This window comes from Lethenteron reissneri, chromosome 29 (assembly GCF_015708825.2).
Source record: "Lethenteron reissneri isolate LAM-NWPU_2019-01 chromosome 29, ASM1570882v1, whole genome shotgun sequence".
Classification (NCBI taxonomy): Eukaryota; Metazoa; Chordata; class Hyperoartia; order Petromyzontiformes; family Petromyzontidae; genus Lethenteron; species Lethenteron reissneri.
In genome coordinates this window covers 14,523,830-14,550,536 of record NC_083807.1, presented here as the reverse complement: position 1 = coordinate 14,550,536, position 26,707 = coordinate 14,523,830, and the positions used below count along the sequence as shown (strand labels likewise).

Genomic DNA, 26,707 nt, shown 5'->3' with positions numbered 1-26,707 from the left:
TTTTTTTTATTTTAATATACGTGACTTTACCAAATTAACCAAAAATATAAATACTTTTAATTCACGGATTCGTGGAACGGCTTTGAAAATGAAACCAAAAGAATATTTCCCTTACCAGAATTCGAATCTGAGCGGGGGCGGAGGGAGCGCCAAAACCTAACCAGTTGTCACACCAGGGAAATTGGTGAGTGTGCCTCCACGTGTCCTGCTGTCCCGCATCATCACCAGGCTTGATCTTCAATTGTTGACTGAAGTGTTCCCCAGGCAGTCGCCATCTCTTATGGTCTCACGATTCCACGTAAATCTCGTGAACAGATTCCAATGCACCATCAACCCTCGAGCGAGCTCCCGGTGTTGGAGGTGCCAGGACAGCAGGACATGTGGAGACATATCAACCAGCTTCCCTGGTGGTCTAGTGGTTAGGATTCGGCGCTCTCACCGCCGCGGCCCGGGTTCGATTCCCGGTCAGGGAACACTTTTTTTTATAAATAATTAAAAAAGTTATTTTCTTCTTTACGGAAAAGTTTAACTGCTTTAAAAAAGACACCAAGAGTCTCAATCCGTGACCGGGAACTGAACCCAGACCGCAGCACTAAGAGCTTCGAATTTTAATTACCAGACCACCAGGGAAGTTGGAAGATGCACCTGTACGTGTCCTGCTGTCCCGCATCATCACCAGGCTTGATGTTCGATTCTCGATTTGAAGCTTTCGTGACTGCAAGGATTCATATTCTTAGGTTTTTTCGGTAAAGTCACGTAGAAAAAAAATTAAAAATTAATAAAAGTAAAATAAAATAAAAATCACGACGTTTCGGAGGCAACACAAGCTTCCGTCTTCAGGTGGAACCGTCACAGCCACGACAGCTGTATCAAGTAAATTAGATATTACAAGAGCTACCACTCCGTATATATCTTCTTGGTTCTTTCGGTAAAGTCACGTAGTAGGGAAGTAATACAATAATAAAAATAAAACATAATAAAATAATTCTCTCGACGTTTCGGCCACAACGCAAGCAGCCGTCCTCAGGTGAAGAACATGTTTGTCGATAAGACAGAGTCTAAATGACACGTCTTAGGCTTGGAGTGTCTGTTTAAGCTGTCAGGGAGGAGGAAGAGAGCCTTGACAAAAGAATTTGCATTTGAAGAGGAATTTAGCATATTTATGAGAAATGCAGGAATGCGAATAGTGCTAATTGTGAAATGCGTGGGAGGTGGGCGGGGGTTTTTTCAAAGTCATATTATGCCCATGCATTATGTAGGATTAGCAGCATCAAAGGGAGGGGGCAGGGGCAGCACCAACAAAGGGAAGGACTGTGAATAATATGCAGCTGCAGCAACCAAACAACCACGTAAAAAACTAAAGTATAAATTTCATAGTATCATAAGTATACTAAATATACTCTCCAATAAGCTGAGCTACTAACAGTAAGTAATACATTACAATTCTATGGGGAAGGTCCTTCCCTTGTTCGATTGTTGACTGAAGTGTTCGCCAGGCAGTCGCCATCTCTTATGGTCTCACGATTCCACGTGAATCTCGTGAACAGATTCCAATGCTCCATCAACTTTCGAGCGAGCTCCCGGTGTTGGAGGTGCCAGGACAGCAGGACACGTGGAGACACCTCCACCATCTTCACTGGTCGTCTAGTGGTTAGGATTTGGCCCTTTCACCGCAACGGCCTGGGTTAGAGTCCCGTTCACAAAACACTTTTAACGTAAATAATTAAAACTTTCGTTACTGCAGGAATTCATATTCTTGGTTCGTTCTGTAATGTCACGTAAATAGAAAACAAAGAAAATAAAAAAAAAGAACAACAATATAACTTTTCTGCTTTTTAAATGATAAAAGAAAAACAACAACAATAAATTCATTTTAGTATTATTTTCATATTTTTATTTTACATTTTTATTGTAGGTTTTTTGCTTTTATGATTTTACATTCATTACTTTTATCTTATTCTATTTTTATTACCTTAAAAAAATTTGTATTTTCTTAAAAAAAATTATTTTAATATACGTGACTTTACCAAATTAACCAATAATATAAATACTTTTAATTCACGGAATCGTGGAACGGCTTTGAAAATGAAACCAAAAGACTATTTCCCTTACCAGAATTCGAATCTGAGCGGGGCGGAGGGAGCGCCAACACCTAACCAGTTGTCACACCAGGGAAATTGGTGAGTGTGCCTCCACGTGTCCTGCTGTCCCGCATCATCACCAGGCTTGATCTTCAATTGTTGACTGAAGTGTTCCCCAGGCAGTCGCCATCTCTTATGGTCTCACGATGCCACGTAAATCTCGTGAACAGATTCCAATGCACCATCAACCCTCGAGCGAGCTCCCGGTGTTGGAGGTGCCAGGACAGTAGGACATGTGGAGACATATCAACCAGCTTCCCTGGTGGTCTAGTGGTTAGGATTCGGCGCTCTCACCGCCGCGGCCCGGGTTCGATTCCCGGTCAGGGAACACTTTTATTTAGAAATAATTAAAAGTTATTTTCTTCTTTACGGAAAAGTTTAACTGCTTTAAAAAAGACACCAAGAGTCTCATTCCGTGACCGGGAACTGAACCCAGACCGCAGCACTGAGAGCTTCGAATTTTAATCACCAGACCACCAGGGAAGTTGGAAGATGCACCTGTACGTGTCCTGCTGTCCCGCATCATCACCAGGCTTGATGTTCGATTCTCCATTTGAAGCTTTCGTGACTGCAAGGATTCATATTCTTAGGTTTTTTCGGTAAAGTCACGTAGAAAAAAGAATAAAAAATTAATAAAAGTAAAATAAAATAAAAATCACGACGTTTCGGAGGCAACACAAGCTTCCGTCTTCAGGTGGAACCGTCACAGCCACGACAGCTGTATCAAGTAAATGAGATATTACAAGAGCTACCACTCCGTATATATCTTCTTGGTTCTTTCGGTAAAGTCACGTAGTAGGGAAGTAATACAATAATAAAAATAAAACATAATAAAATAATTCTCTCGACGTTTCGGCCACAACGCAAGCTGCCGTCCTCAGGTGAAGAACATGTTTGTCGATAAGACAGAGTCTAAATGACACGTCTTAGGCTTGGAGTGTCTGTTTAAGCTGTCAGGGAGGAGGAAGAGAGCCTTGACAAAATAATTTGCATTTGAAGAGGAATTTAGCATATTTAAGAGAAATGCAGGAATGCGAATAGTGCTAATTGTGAAATGCGTGGGAGGTGGGCGGGGGGTTTTTCAAAGTCATATTATGCCCATGCATTATGTAGGATTAGCAGCATCAAAGGGAGGGGGCAGGGGCAGGGGCAGCACCAACAAAGGGAAGGACTGTGAATAGTATGCAGCTGCAGCAACCAAACAACCACGTAAAAAACTAATGTATAAACTTCATAGTATCATAAGTATACTAAATATACTCTCCAATAAGCTGAGCTACTAACAGTAAGTAATACATTACAATTCTATGAGAAAGGTCCTTCCCCTGTTCGATTGTTGACTGAAGTGTTCCCCAGGCAGTCGCCATCTCTTATGGTCTCACGATTCCACGTAAATCTCGAGAACAGATTCCAATGCACCATCAACCCTCGAGCGAGCTCCCGGTGTTGGAGGTGCCAGGACAGCAGGACATGTGGAGACATATCAACCAGCTTCCCTGGTGGTCTAGTGGTTAGGATTCGGCGCTCTCACCGCCGCGGCCCGGGTTCGATTCCCGGTCAGGGAACACTTTTTTATAAATAATTTAAAAAGTTATTTTCTTCTTTACGGAAAAGTTTAACTGCTTTAAAAAAGACACCAAGAGTCTCATTCCGTGACCGGGAACTGAACCGAGACCGCAGCACTGAGAGCTTCGAATTTTAATCACCAGACCAGCAGGGAAGTTGGAAGATGTACCTCAACGTGTCCTGCTGTCCCGCATCATCACCAGGCTTGATCTTCGATTGTTGACTGAAGTGTTCGCCAGGCAGTCGCCATCTCTTATGGTCTCACGATTCCACGTAAATCTCGTGAACAGATTCCAATGCTCCATCAACTTTCGAGCGAGCTCCCGGTGTTGGAGGTGCCAGGACAGCAGGACACGTGGAGACACCTCCACCATCTTCACTGGTAGTCTAGTGGTTAGGATTTGGCCCTTTCACCGCAGCGGCCTGGGTTAGAGTCCCGTTCACAAAACACTTTTAACGTAAATAATTAAAACTTTCGTTACTGCAGGAATTCATATTCTTGGTTCGTTCTGTAATGTCACGTAAAGAGAAAACAATGAAAATAAAAAAAGAACAAAAATATAACTTTTCTGTTTTTTAAATGATAAAAGAAAAACAACAACAATAAATTCATTTTAGTATTATTTTCATATTTTTATTTTACATTTTTATTGTAGGTTTTTTGCTTTTATGATTTTACATTCATTACTTTTATCTTGTTCTATTTTTATTACCTTAAAAAAAATATTTGTATTTTCTTAAATTTTTTTATTTTAATATACGTGACTTTACCAAATTAACCAATAATATAAATACTTTTAATTCACGCATTCGTGGAACGGCTTTGAAAATGAAACCAAAAGACTATTTCCCTTACCAGAATTCGAATCTGAGCGGGGGCGGAGGGAGCGCCAAAACCTAACCAGTTGTCACACCAGGGAAATTGGTGAGTGTGCCTCCACGTGTCCTGCTGTCCCGCATCATCACCAGGCTTGAACTTCTACTGTTGACTGAAGTGTTCCCCAGGCAGTCGCCATCTCTTATGGTCTCACGATTCCACGTAAATCTCGTGAACAGATTCCAATGCACCATCAACACTCGAGCGAGCTCCCGGTGTTGGAGGTGCCAGGACAGCAGGACATGTGGAGACATATCAACCAGCTTCCCTGGTGGTCTAGTGGTTAGGATTCGGCGCTCTCACCGCCGCGGCCCGGGTTCGATTCCCGGTCAGGGAACACTTTTTTATAAATAATTACAAAAATTTATATATTTTTTTTACGGAAAAGTTTAACTGCTTTAAAAAAGACACTAAGAGTCTCATTCCGTGACTGGGAACTGAACCCAGACCGCAGCACTGAGAGCTTCGAATTTTAATCACCAGACCACCAGGGAAGTTGGAAGATGTACCTCCACGTGTCCTGCTGTCCCGCATCATCACCAGGCTTGATCTTCGATTGTTGACTGAAGTGTTCCCTAGGCAGTCGCCATCTCTTATGGTCTCACGATTCCACGTAAATCTCGTGAACAGATTCCAATGCTCCATCAACTTTCGAGCGAGCTCCCGGTGTTGGAGGTGCCAGGACAGCAGGACACGTGGAGACACCTCCACCATCTTCACTGGTAGTCTAGTGGTTAGGATTTGGCCCTTTCATCGCAGCGGCCTGGGTTAGAGTCCCGTTCACAAAACACTTTTAACGTAAATAATTAAAACTTTCGTTACTGCAGGAATTCATATTCTTGGTTCGTTCTGTAATGTCACGTAAATAGAAAACAAAGAAAATTAAAAAAAAAGAACAAAAATATAACTTTTCTGTTTTTTAAATGATAAAAGAAAAACAACAACAATAAAATCATTTTTAGTATTATTTTCATATTTTTATTTTACATTTTTATTGTAGGTTTTTTGCTTTTATGATTTTACATTCATTACTTTTATCTTGTTCTATTTTTATTACCTTAAAAAAATTATTTGTATTTTCTTAAATTTTTTTTATTTTAATATACGTGACTTTACCAAATTAACCAATAATATAAATACTTTTAATAATAATAATAGTACAATTTGTAACGCGCGCAAATTTGCAGACGTAGTGGCCGCAACTCAGAGGCGCGGAGCCAAGCTCAGAGTCGCTCAAAAGCATGATTGTAGAGGTGAGTTTTTAAGTGTCTCTTGAAGGAGGCGATTGAGGTGATGCTGCGAATGTGCAGAGGGATATCGTTCCAGACTGTTGGGGCTGCCACCGAGAAGCGGCGCGTAGACACGACCATCCTGGATCTTGGTATTGAGAGGAGGTCGTGAGTCGCGCTGCGCAGGCATCTGCCATGTGCTGAGCTGCAAGTTGTCAGTAATGAAGAAAGATATGGCAGGCAGGCGGATATGAAGGCATTGTGGCAGAGGCAGGAGGTCTTGTATGTGACCCTATTGGCAATGGCGAGCCAGTTGAGAGCGCGGAGACGAGCTAGTGAGTCGAGGCGGGGATGAGTGTGGGCAATGACGACGCGTGCTAGGTTATTTTGTAGTCTTTGAAGCTTCCTTAGGTTGCCAGCGGAGGTCCGGACAAGGACGGAGTTACAATAGTCAAGGCGAGACCCAACTATGCAACATGCCAAAGTGTTGGCAATTTCAGTAGAGATGAGAGGACGTATGTGTCTAAGAGCCTTCAGGTGAAAGTTACATGAGCTGATGATATGGTTGGTTTGACGGTCGAAGGATAAAGTTGAATCTAGGATGACACCGAGGTAGCTGAAGTGGTCGGTGAACTTGATGCTGTGACCAAAGATGTGTATGTGTGTGGAGAGTGCTGCTGAATTGAGACGTTGCTTGGTACCTAACATGATGGCCACTGACTTTTTCGGATTAAGGGCTAGGTTGTGTGCAGTGAACCATTGTTGCACGGCGGTGGTACATTCCGAGAGCCTCTCGAATCCAGATGCATTGCTAGAATCGATGGCGGTGAATAGAATCGTGTCATCCGCGTATGAGTGATGCTTAACACCGAAGCTTGCAATGAGTTGGCCGATCGGGGAAGTGTAGGCTGTGAAGAGCAGGGGACCTAGAACAGAGCCCTGGGGAACCCCGCATAATGCTCTTGTTTCAGGCGATGTGGACATGCCCACCCTGACTGAGGATTGCCGGTCAGAAAGGTACGAAGCTATCCACTTGAGTGCTGAGCCGCATATACCGAAGTCGGATTTCAGGAGGGAAGTAAGGAGCGAATGGTTGATGGTGTCGAAGGCTGACGAAATGTCCAGACTTACAAGTGCAACAGTTGAGCCGGAATCAACGATCGTTAAAATGTCATCGAGCACCCTAGTGAGTGCTGTTTCTGTGGAATAGTTTTGACGGTAAGCTGACTGGAAGTTGCAGTAGTTTGCGGAAGAGGTGACGTGTGGTTGTAGCTGGGCGAGGGCTAGTCGTTCAAGGAGTTTAGAGAGGTTCGAGAGGTTAGTGATGGGACGATAACTAGATGGGTCATCCGGATCTAGATTTGGTTTCTTTAACAAGGGAGAAACCAGGCCAGATTTGAGGTTGGACGGAAAACACCCCGAAGAGAAGGAGGCATTTGCGATGTTCCTGATCATGATGGCGAGTTCCGGAGCACATTGCTTGAACAAGGAACCTGGGAGCACGTCGAGTGGAGATGACTTCAAAGGAAGTGATTCAATAAAAGCGAAAACGTCTTTTGTAGACACAGGCTTTAGCATAGTTAGAAGAGGTTTTAATTCACGCATTCGTGGAACGGCTTTGAAAATGAAACCAAAAGACTATTTCCCTTACCAGAATTCGAATCTGAGCGGGGGCGGAGGGAGCGCCAAAACCTAACCAGTTGTCACACCAGGGAAATTGGTGAGTGTGCCTCCACGTGTCCTGCTGTCCCGCATCATCACCAGGCTTGATCTTCGATTGTTGACTGAAGTGTTCCCCAGGCAGTCGCCATCTCTTATGGTCTCACGATTCCACGTAAATCTCGTGAACAGATTCCAATGCACCATCAACCCTCGAGCGAGCTCCCGGTGTTGGAGGTGCCAGGACAGCAGGACATGTAGAGACATATCAACCAGCTTCCCTGGTGGTCTAGTGGTTAGGATTCGGCGCTCTCACCGCCGCGGCCTGGGTTCGATTCCCGGTCAGCGAACACTTTTTTTTAGAAATAATTAAAAAGTTATTTTCTTCTTTACGGAAAAGTTTAACTGCTTTAAAAAAGACACCAAGAGTCTCATTCCGTGACCGGGAACTGAACCCAGACCGCAGCACTGAGAGCTTCGAATTTTAATCACCAGACCACCAGGGAAGTTGGAAGATGCACCTGTACGTGTCATGCTGTCCCGCATCATCACCAGGCTTGATGTTCGATTCTCGATTTGAAGCTTTCGTGACTGCAAGGATTCATATTCTTAGGTTTTTTCGGTAAAGTCACGTAGAAAAAAAAATAAAAATTAATAAAAGTAAAATAAAATAAAAATCACGACGTTTCGGAGGCAACACAAGCTTCCGTCTTCAGGTGGAACCGTCACAGCCACGACAGCTGTATCAAGTAAATGAGATATTACAAGAGCTACCACTCCGTATATATAATGGTTGAAGAGGGGAAAGGTCCTTCCCCTGTTCGATTGTTGACTGAAGTGTTCCCCAGGCAGTCGCCATCTCTTATGGTCTCACGATTCCACGTAAATCTCGTGAACAGATTCCAATGCTCCATCAACTTTCGAGCGAGCTCCCGGTGTTGGAGGTGCCAGGACAGCAGGACACGTGGAGACACCTCCACCATCTTCACTGGTAGTCTAGTGGTTAGGATTTGGCCCTTTCACCGCAGCGGCCTGGGTTAGAGTCCCGTTCACAAAACACTTTTAACGTAAGTAATTAAAACTTTCGTTACTGCAGGAATTCATATTCTTGGTTCGTTCTGTAATGTCACGTAAATAGAAAACAAAGAAAATAAAAAAGAACAAAAATATAACTTTTCTGTTTTTTAAATGATAAAAGAAAAACAACAACAATAAATTCATTTTTAGTATTATTTTCATATTTGTATTTTACATTTTTATTGTAGGTTTTTGCTTTTATGATTTTAGATTCATTACTTTTATCTTATTCTATTTTTATTACCTTAATTTTTTTTTCGTATTTTCTTACATTTTTTTTATTTTAATATACGTGACTTTACCAAATTAACCAATAATATTAATACTTTTAATTCACGCATTCGTGGAACGGCTTTGAAAATGAAACCAAAAGACTATTTCCCTTACCAGAATTCGAATCTGAGCGGGGGCGGAGGGAGCGCCAAAACCTAACCAGTTGTCACACCAGGGAAATTGGTGAGTGTGCCTCCACGTGTCCTGCTGTCCTGCATCATCACCAGGCTTGATCTTCGATTGTTGACTGAAGTGTTCCCCAGGCAGTCGCCATCTCTTATGGTCTCACGATTCCACGTAAATCTCGTGAACAGATTCCAATGCACCATCAACCCTCGAGCGAGCTCCCGGTGTTGGAGGTGCCAGGACAGCAGGACATGTGGAGACATATCAACCAGCTTCCCTGGTGGTCTAGTGGTTAGGATTCGGCGCTCTCACCGCCGCGGCCCGGGTTCGATTCCCGGTCAGGGAACACTTTTTTATAAATAATTACAAAAATGTATTTTTTTACGGAAAGTTTAACTGCTTTAAAAAAGACACCAAGAGTCTCATTCCGTGACCGGGAACTGAACCCAGACCGCAGCACTGAGAGCTTCGAATTTTAATCACCAGACCACCAGGGAAGTTGGAAGATGCACCTGTACCGTGTCCTGCTATCCCGCATCATCACCAGGCTTGATGTTCGATTCTCGATTTGAAGCTTTCGTGACTGCAAGGATTCATATTCTTAGGTTTTTTCGGTAAAGTCACGTAGAATTTTTTTTAAAAATTAATAAAAGTAAAATAAAATGAAAATCACGACGTTTCGGAGGCAACACAAGCTTCCGTCTTCAGGTGGAACCGTCACAGCCACGACAGCTGTATCAAGTAAATGAGATATTACAAGAGCTACCACTCCGTATATATCTTCTTGGTTCTTTTGGTAAAGTCACGTAGTAGGGAAGTAATAAAATAATACAAATAAAACATAATAAAATAATTCTCTCGACGTTTCGGCCACAACGCAAGCAGCCGTCCTCAGGTGAAGAACATGTTTGTCGATAAGACAGAGTCTAAATGACACGTCTTAGGCTTGGAGTGTCTATTTAAGCTGTCAGGTGGAGGAGGAAGAGAGCCTTGACAAAAGATTTGCATTTGAAGAGGAATTTAGCATATTTATGGGAAATGCAGGAATGCGAATAGTGCTAATTGTGAAATGCGTGGGAGGTGGGCGGGGGTTTTTTCAAAGTCATATTATGCCCATGCATTATGTAGGATTAGCAGCATCAAAGGGAGGGGGCAGGGGCAGCACCAACAAATGGAAGGACTGTGAATAGTATGCAGCTGCAGCAACCAAACAACCACGTAAAAACTAAAGTATAAACTTCATAGTATCATCAGTATACTAAAAATACTCTCCAATAAGCTGAGCTACTAACAGTAAGTAATACATTACAATTCTATGGGAAAGGTCCTTCCCTTGTTCGATTGTTGACTGAAGTGTTCCCCAGGCAGTCGCCATCTCTTATGGTCTCACGATTCCACGTAAATCTCGTGAACAGATTCCAATGCACCATCAACCCTCGAGCGAGCTCCCGGTGTTGAAGGTGCCAGGACAGCAGGGCACGTGGAGACACCTCCAACAGCTTCACTCGTCGTTTAGTGGTTAAGATTTGGCCCTTTCACCGCAACGGCCTGGGTTAGATTGCCGTTCACAAAACACTTTTAACGTAAATAATTAAAACTTTCGTGACTGCAGGAATTCATATTCTTGTTTCGTTCTTTAATGTCACGTAAATAGAAAACAAAGAAAATTAAAAAAATAGTAATTAAAAAGAACAAAAATAGAATTTTTCTGTTTTTTAACTGATAAAAGAAAAACAACAACAATAAAAATAATTAAATAAAAGTAAAAATTCGTAGGTTTTTTGCTGTTATTATTTTCAATTGATTTTTTGAATTATTTTCATGTTTTAATTTTAAATTTTTATTGTAGGTTTTTTGCTTTTTTGATTTTCCATCCATTATTTTTATCTTATTCTATTTTTATTACCTTAAAAAATGTATTTGTATTTTCTTCAATTTTTTTATTTTTTATTTACGTGACTTTACCAAATTAACCAATAATATAAATACTTTTAATTCACGCATTCGTGGAACGGCTTTGAAAATGAAACCAAAAGACTATTTCCCTTACCAGAATTCGAATCTGAGCGGGGGCGGAGGGAGCGCCAAAACTAACCAGTTGTCACACCAGGGAAATTGGTGAGTGTTCCTCCACGTGTCCTGCTGTCCCGCATCATCACCAGGCTTGATCTTCGATTTTTGTCTGAAGTGTTCCCCAGGCAGTCGCCATCTTTTATGGTCTCATTATTCCACGTAAATCTCATGAACAGATTCCAATGCACCATCAACCCTCGAGCGAGCTCCCGGTGTTGGAGGTGCCAGGACAGCAGGACATGTGGAGACATATCAACCAGCTTCCCTGGTGGTCTAGTGGTTAGGATTCTTCGCTCTCACCGCCGCGGCCCGGGTTCGATTCCCGGTCAGGGAACACTTTTTTATAAATAATAAAAAAAGTTATTTTCTTCTTTACGGAAAAGTTTAACTGCTTTAAAAAAGACACCAAGAGTCTCATTCCGTGACCGGTAACTGAACCGAGACCGCAGCACTGAGAGCTTCGAATTTTAATCACCAGACCAGCAGGGAAGTTGGAAGATGTACCTCCACGTGTCCTGCTGTCCCGCATCATCACCAGGCTTGATGTTCGATTCTCGATTTGAAGCTTTCGTGACTGCAAGGATTCATATTCTTAGGTTTTTTCGGTAAAGTCACGTAGAAAAAAATAAAAAATTAATAAAAGTAAAATAAAATAAAAATCACGACGTTTCGGAGGCAACACAAGCTTCCGTCTTCAGGTGGAACCGTCACAGCCACGACAGCTGTATCAAGTAAATGAGATATTACAAGAGCTACCACTCCGTATATATCTTCTTGGTTCTTTCGGTAAAGTCACGTAGTAGGGAAGTAATACAATAATAAAAATAAAACATAATAAAATAATTATCTCGACGTTTCGGCCACAACGCAATCAGCCGTCCTCAGGTGAAGAACATGTTTGTCGATAAGACAGAGTCTAAATGACACGTCTTAGGCTTGGAGTGTCTATTTAAGCTGTCAGGTGGAGGAGGAAGAGAGCCTTGACAAAAGAATTTGCATTTGAAGAGGAATTTAGCATATATATGGGAAATGCAGGAATGCGAATAGTGCTAATTGTGAAATGCGTGGGAGGTGGGCGGGGGTTTTTTCAAAGTCATATTATGCCCATGCATTATGTAGGATTAGCAGCATCAAAGGGAGGGGGCAGGGGCAGGGGCAGCACCAACAAAGGGAAGGACTGTGAATAGTATGCAGCTGCAGCAACCAAACAACCACGTAAAAACTAAAGTATAAACTTCATAGTATCATCAGTATACTAAATATACTCTCCAATAAGCTGAGGTACTAACAGTAAGTAATACATTACAATTCTATGGGAAAGGTCCTTCCCTTGTTCGATTGTTGACTGAAGTGTTCCCCAGGCAGTCGCCATCTCTTATGGTCTCACGATTCCACGTAAATCTCGTGAACAGATTCCAATGCTCCATCAACTTTCGAGCGAGCTCCCGGTGTTGGAGGTGCCAGGACAGCAGGACACGTGGAGACACCTCCACCATCTTCACTGGTAGTCTAGTGGTTAAGATTTGGCCCTTTCACCGCAGCGGCCCGGGTTAGATTGCCGTTCACAGAACACTTTTAACGTAAATAATTAAAACTTTCGTGACTGCAGGAATTCATATTCTTGTTTCGTTATGTAATGTCACGTAAATAGAAAACAAAGAAAATTAAAAAAATAATAATTAAAAAGAACAAAAATAGAATTTTTCTGTGTTTTAAATGATAAAAGAAAACAACAACAATAAAAATAATTAAATAAAAGTAAAAATTGGTATTTTTTTTGCTTTTATTATTTTCAATTGATTTTTTGAATTATTTTCATATTTTAATTTTAAATTTTTATTGTAGGTTTTTTGCTTTTATGATTTTCCATTCATTATTTTTATCTTATTCTATTTTTATTACCTTAAAAAATGTATTTGTATTTTCTTAAATTTTTTTTATTTTAATATACGTGATTTTACCAAATTAACCAATAATATAAATACTTTTAATTCACGCATTCGTGGAACGGCTTTGAAAATGAAACCAAAAGACTATTTCCTTTACCAGAATTCGAATCTGAGCGGGGGTGGAGGGATCGCCAAAACCTAACCAGTTGCCACACCATGGAAATTGGTGAGTGTGCCTCCACGTGTCCTGCTGTCCCGCATCATCACCAGGCTTGAACTTCTACTGTTGACTGAAGTGTTCCCCAGGCAGTCGCCATCTCTTATGGTCTCACGATTCCACGTAAATCTCGTGAACAGATTCCAATGCTCCATCAACTTTCGAGCGAGCTCCCGGTGTTGGAGGTGCCAGGACAGCAGGACACGTGGAGACACCTCCACCATCTTCACTGGTAGTGTAGTGGTTAGGATTTGGTCCTTTCACCGCAGCGGCCTGGGTGAGAATTCCTGTAAAAGAACACTTGCCGTCCACTCATTGATATGCTATTTTTTTTCTCTGCCCCCTCCCTCTCTCCGCCCCCGCCCCCCTCTCTATATTTAAGGCCCCGTCACAGAAACGACCTCTCTCTTTGTGCCGATATGTGTTCTCTCTCTGTGTGTCCTTGTGATGTCTGTCTGCTTGTATGTCTGTCTATAGTTTTCTAGTTAGATTTTTGTTGCTATATCTTTTATGCCTGATGATGATTGCTTGTGTTGCAATCGAAACGTCGTAATATGCTATTATTTAATTTATTATTTTATCTTTAAACGTGACTTAACCGAAAGAACCAAATAATAATTCCTGCAGTCACGAAAGCTCCAAAATTAAGATTGAACCACTTCTACGGGGAAGTTTTAAGCTCATCTTTTTTTCTCTCTCTCTGGCTATTTGTTCTCTCTGCCTGTGTCCTCTCTTTGGAATTTTCACACTTAAATTCTAACTTAGCAATCTTTGAAATACGTAATCAACCGGGCTATGCGTTAATTGTGTGTTGACCGACTCTCTGTGTTGCATTACATTATATTTCGATATTTTGCGAGGTTATTTAATTTTAGTGTGCCTTTCTCCTGATTTTCAAGCTTACGTTGACGTGCCGCGTCGTCATCTTACTTGCAGCAGCATCACGTTGCCGTCCACTCATTGATATGCTATTTTTTTCTCTGCCCCCTCCCTCTCTCCGCCCCCGCCCCCCTCTCTATATTTAAGGCACCGTCACAGAAACGACCTCTCTCTTTGTGCCGATATGTGTCCTCTCTCTGTGTGTCCGTGTGATGTCTGTCTGCTTGTATGTCTGTCTATAGTTTTCTAGTTAGATTTTTGTTGCTATTTCTTTTATGCCTGATGATGATTGCTTGTGTTGCAATCGAAACGTCGTAATATGCAATTATTTAATTTATTATTTTATCTTTAGACGTGACTTAACCGAAAGAACCAAAGAATAAAAGAACACTTTTTACGTAAATAAAAAAGTTAACTATTTTTTTACTTAAAACTTTCGTGACTGCAGGAATTCATATGCTTGGTTCGTGAGGTTAAGTCACGTAAAGAAAAAAACAAAAAATAACATAAAAAATGCAATTAAAAAGAATAAAAATGAAATAAAGATAAAAATGCATTGAAAATTATGAAAGAAAAAAACCAACAATAAAAATAGTTAAATAAAATAAAAAATTCGAAGGTTTTTTGCTTTTATTATTTTCAATTGATTTAAAATTTTGTCTTCGTATTTTTTCATCGTATGTTTTTTTTGCTTTTATGATTTTCCATTCATTTTCTTTTTTGTTACTTTAAAAAAATATTGTCCTTTGCATTGTGTTTACTTTTTATTTCTATGTACGTGACTTTACCGAATTAATCAATAATATAAATACTTTTAATTGAGGCATTCGTGGAACTGCTTTGAAAATGAATCCAAAATAGTATTTCCCTTACGGGGATTCGATCCCGAGCGGGGGCGGAGGGAGCGCCAAAACCTAACCAGTTGCCACACCAGGGAAATTTGTGATTGTGCCTCCACGTGTCCTGCTGTCCCGCATTATCACCAGGCTTGAACTTCTACTGCTGACCGAAGGTTTTCCCAGGCAGTCGCCATCTCTTACGGTATCACGATTCCACAGTCAATCCCGTGAACAGATTCCAATGCTCCATCTCCTCTCGAGCGAGCTCCCGGTGTTGGAGGTGCCAGGACAGCAGGACATGTGGAGACATATCAACCAGCTTCCCTGGTGGTCTAGTGGTTAGGATTCGGCGCTCTCACCACCGCGGCCCGGGTTCGATTCCCGGCCAGGGAACACTTTCTTTTCATAATTAAAAACTTTTCTTTTTTATTAACCAATTATCATATGCTATTGGGTTATTTCAGGAAAGTCACGTAGAAAGAAAATAAATTAAATAGAGAACGTTTCGATTGCAACACAAGCAGTCGTCATCAGGAGAACTAAATTTGAGAGAGAGACAAAACACAAACATGGAGACAGACAAGCAGTGAGAGACAACACAGAGATACACAGGTAGACACACAGAGACCCAATGCCTCTGTGTCCTGGCCTTAAATAGAGAGATAGGAGGCGGGGCAGAGAGAGAGGTGGGTCTGCTGGAGCAGAGAAATTAGCATGTCAATGAGAGAGCTGTGTGAAAATCCACCTCGCGGCGGCAGGCAAAATCCACCTCGCGGCGGCAGGGTGGATTTCCACACAGCTCTCTCATTGACATGCTAATTTCTCTGCTCCAGCAGACCCACCTCTCCCCCCCACTCTCTCTGCCCCCTCTCTCGATTTAAGGCCACGACACAGAGGCATTGGGTCTCTATGTTGTGTGTTTTTCTTTGTGTGTCTATCTGTGTGTCTGTGTTTTAAATCTCTCTCTCAAATTTTGTTCTACCTGATGACGACTGCTTGCTTATGTTGCAATCGAAACGTCGTATTCTATTTAATTTATTTTCTTTCTCCGTGACTTTACCAAAAGAACCAAAGAGTAATTCCTGCAGTCACGAAAGCTTCAAATAAAGTTTAGTGTAATTGCTTGGAAAAAGACACCAAGAGCCTCATTCCCTGACCGGGAATTGAACCCAGGCCACAGCACTGAGAGAGTCGAAGTTAACCACGAGAACACCAGGGAAGTTGGAAGACGTACCTCCACGTGTCCCGCATCATCACCAGGCTTGATCTTCTACTGCTGAACGAAGGCTTCCCCAGGCAGTCGCCATCTCTTACGGTCTCACGATTCCACAGTCAATCCCGTGAACAGATTCCGTTGCTCCGACAACAGTAACGATTATCTGAACCGGTTCCTGGGCTTCCCTTAGTTCAACTCTGTCTCAAATGAGTACTTGGGGAGACAAGAAATGGTCGGGCGTGGTGATAGGTCCTCGCTAACAGCACTTTCCCCTACAAACTGTTAAGGCTACACGGTTGATATTTGTCTTTCCGGCAAATGGTTAACGCACTCCGTTACGAACCCGGCGGGCCCAGTTCAATTCCCGGTCACGGCCAGTGACAGTGGCGACTATTTGAATCTCAGATGAGTACCTCGTATGATTTGTAAGCATCGTCACTTGGGAGACAAAAGCGCCTGGGCGTGGTGCTGGTCACCCACCCCCTTGTGTGCCGTGCCGGCCTTCATTGGTGGTCACTTATACTTGCCCAGCAGTCTGTTAAAGGCTATAATCATCGGTCTCATTCGTCTGAAAATCGAAAGCATCTCTCCGTGTATCTTTAAATAAAGTGTTGTAGAGTGAGTTGCGCAGTGAATCGTGATAAATCCCGCACCCCCGATAAGCGCGGTTGGCTACGTACGGTGCGAAATAAGTTTAACGCACATACATAAATCCAACGACGTCAGCTCAATGGATTGAGGGCATGTATAATCTTAAGCTTACATTAAATGTCGAGGCAGATTACGATCTCCATTATTCGCGACGCAAAGTAAGGGCACCAACCACGTACATGCGTATGGTTTAGGGCTACAATTAAACGTGATCCCGTGATGCTACGGAGTCGCTACAGAGCGCGCTAGGTATAAGTAGCCTGCCTGTTGCATGTCCGATTTCTCGTCGTGTTATGGGGGTCACAGCTCACTGGAGGCGGTGATGGCCAATCTGTCGACTTTAAGTATTTGGCTCGAGACCTAAATGCAATGTAGAACTTTAGGCTGAATCTGCCCTATGAGTAAAAACAATTACAGTAACCTCCTTTTCAGGTCGTAATTTTTATGGAATCAAATATGAACAAAATATATATATATGGTCGTCGGATTTTGTCGGTTAAGTGTGTCGTCGTAGTAGTTATAATTTACAATGGGCAGCAAAATCGTGCAGTGTCAGGACAGACACACGGACTAACTACGATACTCGTTCAATCACGATGTATCACGTGGTGTCGGCCTTCTCTCGCACGGTTGGCTTACACCCGGTGCGAAAGAAGTTCAACACACATACGTGAGATACAGTATGCGATTATGAGCCAGTAATGGAAATTCATCATTCCTATGGCGGGGACAAGTCCGTGTATAGGACATCCACGGTTTACTTGTGCCACAAGTGATGCTCATTTTATCGACACCCGATGGGATGATGGGCTGAGTCAACCCCCCCCCCCCCAAACAGGATAGATATGATGGTCATGTTGATATCGTATTTGAGGCACCGTTTTGAATGTGGCGAGAAAATGTTATCTCCCGATCTTGGTACGGAGGAGGTCGTGGGTTCGATCCCGGACATTAACGCTGTCTCTTTGTATTCTCTCCGGGTCACTTCGCTTTTGCCCCCTCCTCCCCATTCAGAATCAACATGCGCTTATATTATTTGCCCGCGACAATAAATCCCCACGTGGGATGATGATGATGATGATGATGTGAGCCAATTCGGCGAGCTTATAACAGAGCCAATAGCTCAATGGGCTTCACCTGGTAGACACAATTGTCGAGTTCATTTCTCGGACATCAGGGCGATGAGGATGTGGCAGGCGTTGTGTGGAAACCTGACAAACAACAGCTGAGAATCGAATTCGCCGTGATGTGAAAACTTGTTTTTCCGCAGCCAGAGACCGACGTGGTTCCAGCAGCGGGCTCCATAAGCCATCACAAAGCCGCACTGCTGCACGGCGTCTCGGTATTGCACATCCCTCGCTTTTGCGCCGAGAGCTTATGAGAGCGCTGTTCACGCCAACAGCCGCGATCGGTAATGTCCACTGATCAACGAATGGGTTCTGTTCAATCACCACATGATTCAGCTCGACATTTTGGGTGAAGAATGCACGGCCCTTTTTCTGTCAATTCTACTGCTGGATGAAAGTGACCTTGCATTGACCGTACTTCACCATGCTGGTCAGCGGCGGGTCAGTGAAGTAAGGGGGGAAGCCCCTGTACGATGGACTGTGATATCACTCGCCACTCGTTGCGCGGGTGAAAACAATAACACAAAGAGATCACGCGTAACAAAGAGACGCGAATCGTGAGATGCCCCGTGACTCAAGTTAGAGACAAGTTTAGAATTCCCCATGCGCGGCTTGCGGGCCGTTAACGCGTGCGTGTCGCATGCGCAAATCGGATAAACACTTAGCCGTGCTGAAGCAGAGAGGGCTGATGGTATAGCTGATGACGACGACGATGATGATGAAGGCAGTGAGACAAACAACACGAACACCACCACCACATCGCCCTGCCTGTTTCGAAGCGGCGCGACGGGTTTGTAGAGGGCGGCTGTGAGTGGATAAAGCCGCGCGTGCTGTCAACAGCGCCTTGCCGTCGTCACAGCCGCGGGCTGCAGCGCCTGGTGGCCGCAGAGTCGCAGAAGCGCATCGCGTGCCCAACGCGTCTCGAGTGTCGCCTTGCAGCGCCTCTCGATTCACTCAATCTCTTCCCTGCTCCCTGCACCCCCTGCACCCCCAATCCACCCTTCCCATACCCTCCCCACCTCCTAGACCCACCGACACAACCCCCTTCAGCCACCAACACCCCCCCCCTTCCAGGTATACGCGCGGATTCTCCCTCCGCCGTCCGTCCATCATCCCACCGCCCCTTCCTCCTCGCTCTCTCTTCGCGCTCTCTCCCTCCCCCCCTCTCTCTTTTAGCAGCCTTGCTCGCTTCCTTGCTCTCTCCCTCGTATGCTACAGTACTCTCATTTCGCCCCATTCATTTGCTTAGCGCGAGCTGCTGTTAATAATACAAAGAGACCCCCCCCCCCCATCGCCCAACATCAATTTAAGATGTCAATTCTGGGAAAACACTCATACGGCTGGCAGGTATGTTGCGCTCATTATGCTCAACGGGATTCGTATTCTTGATTCGTTCTTCTGTATGTCAGATGGTGTCGTTGTAGGTGGTGTTTTTGGCGGTGTTGTTGTTGGTGGTGTTGTTGGCGGTGTTGTTGGTGGTGGTGTTGTTGGCGGTGTTGTTGTTGGTGGTGTTGTTGGTGGTGTTGTTTTGGCGGTGTTGTTGTTGGTGGTGTTGTTGGCGGTGTTGTTGGTGGTGGTGTTGTTGGCGGTGTTGTTGGTGGTGGTGTTGTTGGCGGTGTTGTTAGTGGAAACAGCGCGAAGAAGAGTCGAGCCACTGGCTGAGACAGACGAGAGATGGAAATATGCGAGGCTGGCGGCATCAGAGGCTCAGTTGCCGACTGGACTGGCGGCGGCTCCTCGGGTTATTTGGCAAATAATTAATAACCTCGTCCCGTAATGGTTCTTAACAATCTGGCCCCGCCAGCGATGGTGGTGGTGAGTGAGGGGGGGGGGGGGGGTGATCGGGGGGGGGGGGGGGTAACGGTGGGGGGGGGGGTTGATCGGGGGGGGGTGTTCCAGCTAACGACTCAGCGGCTACCCTCACGCCCGTGTTTTACATCGGAGCCAGCGAGGTGTTCATAAGGCGCGAGAAGTCGTGGCGGCAGACGCGATGGTGGTGGCGGTGGTGATGGTGATGTTCGTGGGGAGCGGTGGCGCAGCGGTTAGCACTGCGCTACGAACCCGGTGACCCGAGTTCGATTCTCGCTCACGGCCGACGCCGCTGACGATGTATTCCGAACCGGTGCCGGTCCTCCCCTAGCGCCGACTCAGCCTCCAACGAGTACCTGGCGCGGTGTGTAAACTTCGCCACTGAGAGAGACAAAGGCGCTCGGGCGTGGTGCTGGCCACCCCACCCCCTCTCGAGCACCGTGCCGGTCTTCATAGGTGCTACTTGCTAACAGCACTTGCCCCTAACAGTCTGTTAAGGCTATACGGGGGATCTTTGTCTTTGGTGGTGATGATGTTGGTGTAAATGTACGCAGGGCTAGTGCCTATAGCGCCTGTGGTGTCTCGCTTCCCCTGTACAGCACACACACCGTGCACCCCGTGATCTGAAGCACTGTTGAACGATCATTTGCATTGTTGACATTATTAACGAAACTACAGAGGAAAACACCCTGAGCGTGACGGGGGGAGGCGGTGGGGAAAGCGGCCGTCGGTTGGGTTAATCCGAAGCGTAGCTCGAATTGAACATCTTCAGAGGTACGGGCGTGCTTTTAATTGATTGATTGGTTGAACCGTGGAGTGCTGCGAGCAACAGTGGCCGTGTAATTGAGCACCTGTGGTGTTGTTTGAGTTGTGTCGCGTTCATTGTTAATTGTGCTCACGCGCCGTCGCTTATCTTATCTTCGTGTTATTTATAGAGCGCCTTAACGGAGGCGCTTGAACAAGAGAATTAAGAATGCTGCGTCAAAACGCCGAATCCCCAGCACGCACACACACATCACTCGCACCAATCACACAACACACACACAACTCACGCACCACACACATACCACACACACACACATCACTCGCACCACTCACACAACACACACACCACACACACACCACACATACCACACACACACAATACACACAACACACACACACCACACACACACCACACATACCACACACACACAACACACACAACACACACACAACACACACACCCCACACGGACAACACACACATACCATACACACAGCACACACACAACACACATACCACACACACCACACACACATAGCATACACACAACACACACCCCACACACATACACCACACACATACACAACACACACATACCACATACATACCACAAACACACCACACACAACACACACACAACACACACACAACACACACATACCACGCACACACCACACATACCACACATACCACACACAACACACACAACACATACACCACACACACACACACTTACCACACACAAGACATACCACATATACCACACATACAGCACACACAGCACACACACAGCACACACACAGCACACACACAACACACACACAACACACATACCACACACATACACTACACATACCACACCCACACAACACACACACCCCACACAACACACACACCCCACACAACACACACACCACACACAACACACACACACCACACACACACAACACACACACCACACACAACACACACACACCACACACATACCACACACATAACACACACACATCACACACAACACACACACCACACACACATACCATACACACAGTACACACACAACACACATACCACACATACCATACACACAGCACACACACACAACACATACCACACACATACACAACACACACATACCACACACATACCACACACACAACACACACACACACAACACATACCACACACATACACCACACACACAACATACACATACCACACACATACCACACATACAACACATACAACACACACACACATCACACACAACACACACACACCACACACAACACACACACAACTCACGCACCACACACATACCACAAACACACCACACATAACACACACAAACACCACACATAACACACACACACCACACATACCACCCACACATACCACACAACACACACCACACACCACATACAACACACACGCACAACACACATCACACACACACAACACACACACAACACACACAACACACATACCACACACACCACACACACACAACACACACACAACACACACACAACACACACACACAACACACACACCACACATAGCACACACAGCACACACACACACCACACACACAACACACGCACCACACACACACAACACACACACCACATACCACACACACACAACACACACACAACACACACACACAACACACACACCACACATACCACACATAGCACACACACACAACACACACACAACACACACACAACACAACACACACACCACATACCACACACTTGCTCGTGCCCTCGGTGTGTACGCGAGGGCACGTGTCGCGTGGTGAAGGCGGCGGCGCGTTCACGGGCGGCGCGTTCACGGGCGGCGCGTTCACGGGCGGCGCGTTCACGGGCGGCGCGTTCACGGGCGGCGCGTTCACGGGCGGCGCGTTCACGGGCGGCGCGTTCACGGGCGGCGCGTTCACGGGCGGCGCGTTCACGGGCGGCGCGTTCACGGGCGGCGCGTTCACGGGCGGCGCGTTCACGGGCGGCTCGGACCGTTCACTTTGAGGAGTCGGAGTTGGCTAAACGAATCCCTCGTTCGTCGCAAATGGAAAGGCGCGTCCCAGGTCACTCGATACGCTTCAATTGCCCGACTATTCTGTTGGCTGTGTTATTTCCAGGACTAGTAACCGATACAACTGCTAATGCGCGCTCTCTCTCTCTATGATATACGCACAATGCGTCTGTACTTCATGATGTATGCACAATTCTTCCATATGTACTCAAAGGGATACCGCAAAATGCCTGTATACGCGCAATATGGTATGTGCACGATACGTCTCTGTACGCACTCTATGGTATGTGCACGATATATGTTTGTATGTACTCCTTTGGAGTAGCACACTACCTCTAGACGTATTCTATGATCTACCACAATACTCCTATACGTACTCTGTGGTGCATGCTCATCACTCCTATACGGACTCTGGTGTATGCACGATACTTCTTTACGTATACTCTATGGTACAGTATATGCACAACACTCTATGGTGTAACACACTGCTTACATGCGTATACTCCATTGTACGTGAACATCGCTTAGATCGGTATTCTATTTGTCATGCACAATACCTCTACAGTACTCTATGGCATATACACAACATTGGGCACGGCACGACTACCTGTATAGCGACTGCTTGCGGTTTTGACAGTTCAGAATATAAGTTCAACTAATCCGATGTTTCTTTGTGTGGTGTATGTGGCCAAGTGATTTGGAAATGAACGCTTTAGCTAAGTCCTCTCTCACTTTGTCTTCTGCGTTGACATATCGTGCGATACGTGTGCATACAGGACAATTTTTGTGCATCAGCCGGCAAATGTACTGTCATCATAGGGTGAAGCATGGTCGAACAACCCCCATTGATCGACGCCGCATGGGGATGAAGGCTTTCATCCAGCGGTGGATTGACAAAGGGCTTCATCGTATTTAATGTTAGATAAATAATAATACTATTACTACCTTAATTGGACTTTCATAAACTTTCCATAATCACATCATCTCATTAATGAAACCAAGTTTATAGACGAGACCTGTGGAATTGTTGTGACTGGCCTGATGATACTCGGCAACGTACTTTGTATTCCTTTTTTTTTCTTCTTCTAAATTTCAAAAAACGAATTATAAATTCGTCCACGTGTTACGATTGCAATGAATCGCCTTCAAGTTGAACACGTGTTCTCATTCAGTGACGCTGACCTCTAATCGCACGCGTACTGGAGATGGACATCGTGGGAAGGACGTGTATGTTTGTCAATTTATTTAGTAATTAGACCACAACAGACCGAAGCATCATGTTTTGACGGGGAATAATGTAGTAGGTTCGTACCTATAAGCCGGAGAAATCAGCGAATTAAGTTACGCAATAAGCATTATTTTTTTACATTTGAACGCAACTGAGAGTATATAATGCAAAGTTTGTAACATAGTGGACAGAGCTAAATGAAAGGGAGGTCATGATTGCTGACGTCTTTGAGACATGGTACGGCACAGAAGATATATTTTAGTCATTCCCTGAAAGAAAGTGTGTTTATATTAGTATATGGCTGTAGGTTGCAGACACGCTATATATTTTAATCACGCGTAGGTTATTGCAAGCGACACTTGTTGAATGCATAGGAACTCAGGCTGGATCTCTAACTTATATTATCAACGTTGTCATTTCATCTTGTACGCGTTATTTGTACTTTTTAAACCCACGGTAAGATTAAGCTGTGGGTGAGTGCGTGAATATTCCTTACGTACCCATCAGCGGGTATTTTTGTTTATATTTTAAATACAATGTGTTTGTTTCCACTATCATTAAATAACGTGGATTGGACATGTAACATTATTGTAACATAAAATAGATACGATATAAAGATGTGTCATCACCCGAGAAGTCACCGTTCTTAAGGTATTGGGTTGTTTTTTTACTTTTAGTGCAGTTGTTGACAAGTGCGATTTATAATCGATTGGGCTTAGGAGTAATCAACACATCTATGATGAGTTGTGATGTTGGCTATGAAAACCCGCGTGCTTTTAATTGACGACCGATTTCAGTTTTGTGTACCTATGGCGCTGTCAATTCAGCGTTACAAAACGTATTGTAATCATAGTAATTGTGTTATGTATAAAATAGTGCACACATTGCAGCAAAAACGGACACAACGTAAATGTAACTTACACAAACACGCCTGGCTGCGTTGGGTAGGTATAACACCTGTGTAATTAAGGTTTGCAATGAACACTTTGGTTCATGCACGACAAAATCTCTTCTGTCTTCTACACCGATGTAAGGCTGCCACTATCGCAGGGCCCGACTAATGGGAAGGTGATAAATAATAACACAGCACATGCATGCTTCTTTACATAAAGATAATCCCGCGGCCTGTACAGAAGCGAAATGCCATTTGGTGAGTTACATGACTTCCCATAAATGTTTAAAATTCAACAAAAAAGTCGTGATATATGCCTACATTGAATTGCCTTTTAAAATATATACAGACCGATAACTTTGCAAAAGTGAAGTTTGATAAATGTATTTTGTTTTGGCAGAACTTGTATTGAATCTGTTGCAGCGCTGTTAGCGATATCCACTCCGTGCATGGTCCAGCATTGCTCATGGGTTGGTGTGTTGCCTCTGATAGGAAGCCTGTTCCGTGTTGTTTATGTGTGGGATCAGGCAAAACCAAAATAATGTCTGTTTACACAGCAATGGGCAGGAGGCAGTTAATCACCGTTTATATTCTCATTCGACCGCAACAAACTAAATTCAATACCGAGCCTTCTCTTCGCGAGACAGATACATTACCACGTTAATAGCTACGATGGCGAAAGTAACGTTTTAGATAGAGGTATTTAAAACGTCTACGTGTTAATGCTATTTCAAATCACCTCCCATTGACACGTATCAGGTATAATCAAGCAATGCACAGTGAGTCATTGGCATTGATATACAGAATCACTTTTATCCGCCGAGCAACTGAAATGGCACCGATGAAGCAAGAAGCAACTCTTAGGAGGCAGCGGTGGCGAAGCCGTTGGCGCGCTGCACTGTGAATTCGGCTTCCCGAGTTCGATTCGCGGCCACGGCTAACATCAGTGGCGAGTGCTGTACGTGAACGGGGTCTCGGGCCCCTCCCTTACCAAGCGGCGTTGGCCAGCGTGGTGAAGTATGGTCAAACCAACCACGCAGTGGAAACTTTGTTGTTATTTGTAAAGCAATCATTGTGGCTACGTGTATATTTTCAACATTCCGAGTGTTAACTTTGCGAATAGCACCCCACCCCCACTCACCCCCCATCCCGAAGACAGCTGCACGTCTTCACATCTCACCCTATCGGTATAACCACCGACGCAGGTAGCGCATTTGCAAGCGTTGCGTTGTTGTTTATTGGACACGCAGGGCCACGGCTGTCGTTGACACGCGCAAAGGGAAGCACCGCGGGCGATTTGTTTTTCCCCCCGCGGAAAAAAAGAGGAATTATCCGCCTTGCTGGGGATGCTCCATCGCACGAAGAAGAAGAACGACGACAACCTCCCGCCCCCTCCCCGACTTCACTGGTGCGGCACTTGATGTTGGAACGTCACGGAGATTCTCCGTCGCCGTAAGCGTCGCGCTGTCTTTGTCGTGAGGCGTTGCCACCGAGGTGAGCTCGTGCAGGCCAAGCCCGACACGTCGCAATGGGGTCGCGGGCTGCTTGACGCGTCGGCCTGTCAATGTATTCTCAACGGTGTTTGGGTTTTCACTTTCCAACACGCCGGCGTGCTCAAGCCTTGACTAATTGGCACGTCTTCATTTCTCCGGCAAGCCTTACGAATTGGCTGTGTCCCGGTGGTGGGGAGGTTTAACGACACATTTATATTAACGCGATCCCACCCCCCCCCCCCCCCCCCCCCAATAAAACAACTTTATTACGGACAATGTTGAGCTCTTGTCAACATCGCGAGTGGTTATATTGACCAGACTTCACCACGTGGGCACAAGTGACGACATGTGCAGTGGACACCTGCGGGCGATCTGCTACATGGATCGTGATGATGATGATGACGTCACAACGTAGGTGAGTGTGGGTTGGTGAGTGTAGGTTTGTGTGGGTTAGTGAGTGTGGGTTGGTGTGGGTTGGTGAGTGTGGGTGGATGTGGGTTGGTGAGTGTGGGTTGGTGAGTGTGGGTTGGTGAGTGGGTTAGTGAGTGTGGGTGGGTGTGGGTTGGTGAGTGTAGGTTGGTGTGGGTTAGTGAGTGTGGGTTGGTAAGTGTGGGTTGGTGAGTGTAGGTTGGTGAGTGTGGGTT

At 44.8% G+C, this 26,707-nt stretch overlaps 8 non-coding genes across 8 annotated transcripts; all 8 read left to right on the top strand.

Moving 5' to 3' along the window:
• The first annotated feature begins 401 nt into the window (after positions 1-401).
• TRNAE-CUC (transfer RNA glutamic acid (anticodon CUC)) lies at positions 402-473 on the top strand. The gene has a single exon. It is a non-coding gene; the product is annotated as a tRNA-Glu (tRNA).
• A 1,924-nt stretch (positions 474-2,397) lies between these two features.
• TRNAE-CUC (transfer RNA glutamic acid (anticodon CUC)) lies at positions 2,398-2,469 on the top strand. Its single transcript has one exon. It is a non-coding gene; the product is annotated as a tRNA-Glu (tRNA).
• A 1,165-nt stretch (positions 2,470-3,634) lies between these two features.
• TRNAE-CUC (transfer RNA glutamic acid (anticodon CUC)) lies at positions 3,635-3,706 on the top strand. Its single transcript has one exon. It is a non-coding gene; the product is annotated as a tRNA-Glu (tRNA).
• Positions 3,707-4,849: 1,143 nt separating this feature from the next.
• Positions 4,850-4,921, top strand: TRNAE-CUC (transfer RNA glutamic acid (anticodon CUC)). The gene has a single exon. It is a non-coding gene; the product is annotated as a tRNA-Glu (tRNA).
• A 2,829-nt stretch (positions 4,922-7,750) lies between these two features.
• On the top strand, positions 7,751-7,822 carry TRNAE-CUC (transfer RNA glutamic acid (anticodon CUC)). Its single transcript has one exon. It is a non-coding gene; the product is annotated as a tRNA-Glu (tRNA).
• Positions 7,823-9,222: 1,400 nt separating this feature from the next.
• On the top strand, positions 9,223-9,294 carry TRNAE-CUC (transfer RNA glutamic acid (anticodon CUC)). Its single transcript has one exon. It is a non-coding gene; the product is annotated as a tRNA-Glu (tRNA).
• A 1,989-nt stretch (positions 9,295-11,283) lies between these two features.
• On the top strand, positions 11,284-11,355 carry TRNAE-CUC (transfer RNA glutamic acid (anticodon CUC)). The gene has a single exon. It is a non-coding gene; the product is annotated as a tRNA-Glu (tRNA).
• Positions 11,356-15,166: 3,811 nt separating this feature from the next.
• TRNAE-CUC (transfer RNA glutamic acid (anticodon CUC)) lies at positions 15,167-15,238 on the top strand. The gene has a single exon. It is a non-coding gene; the product is annotated as a tRNA-Glu (tRNA).
• The last annotated feature ends 11,469 nt before the right edge of the window (positions 15,239-26,707 follow it).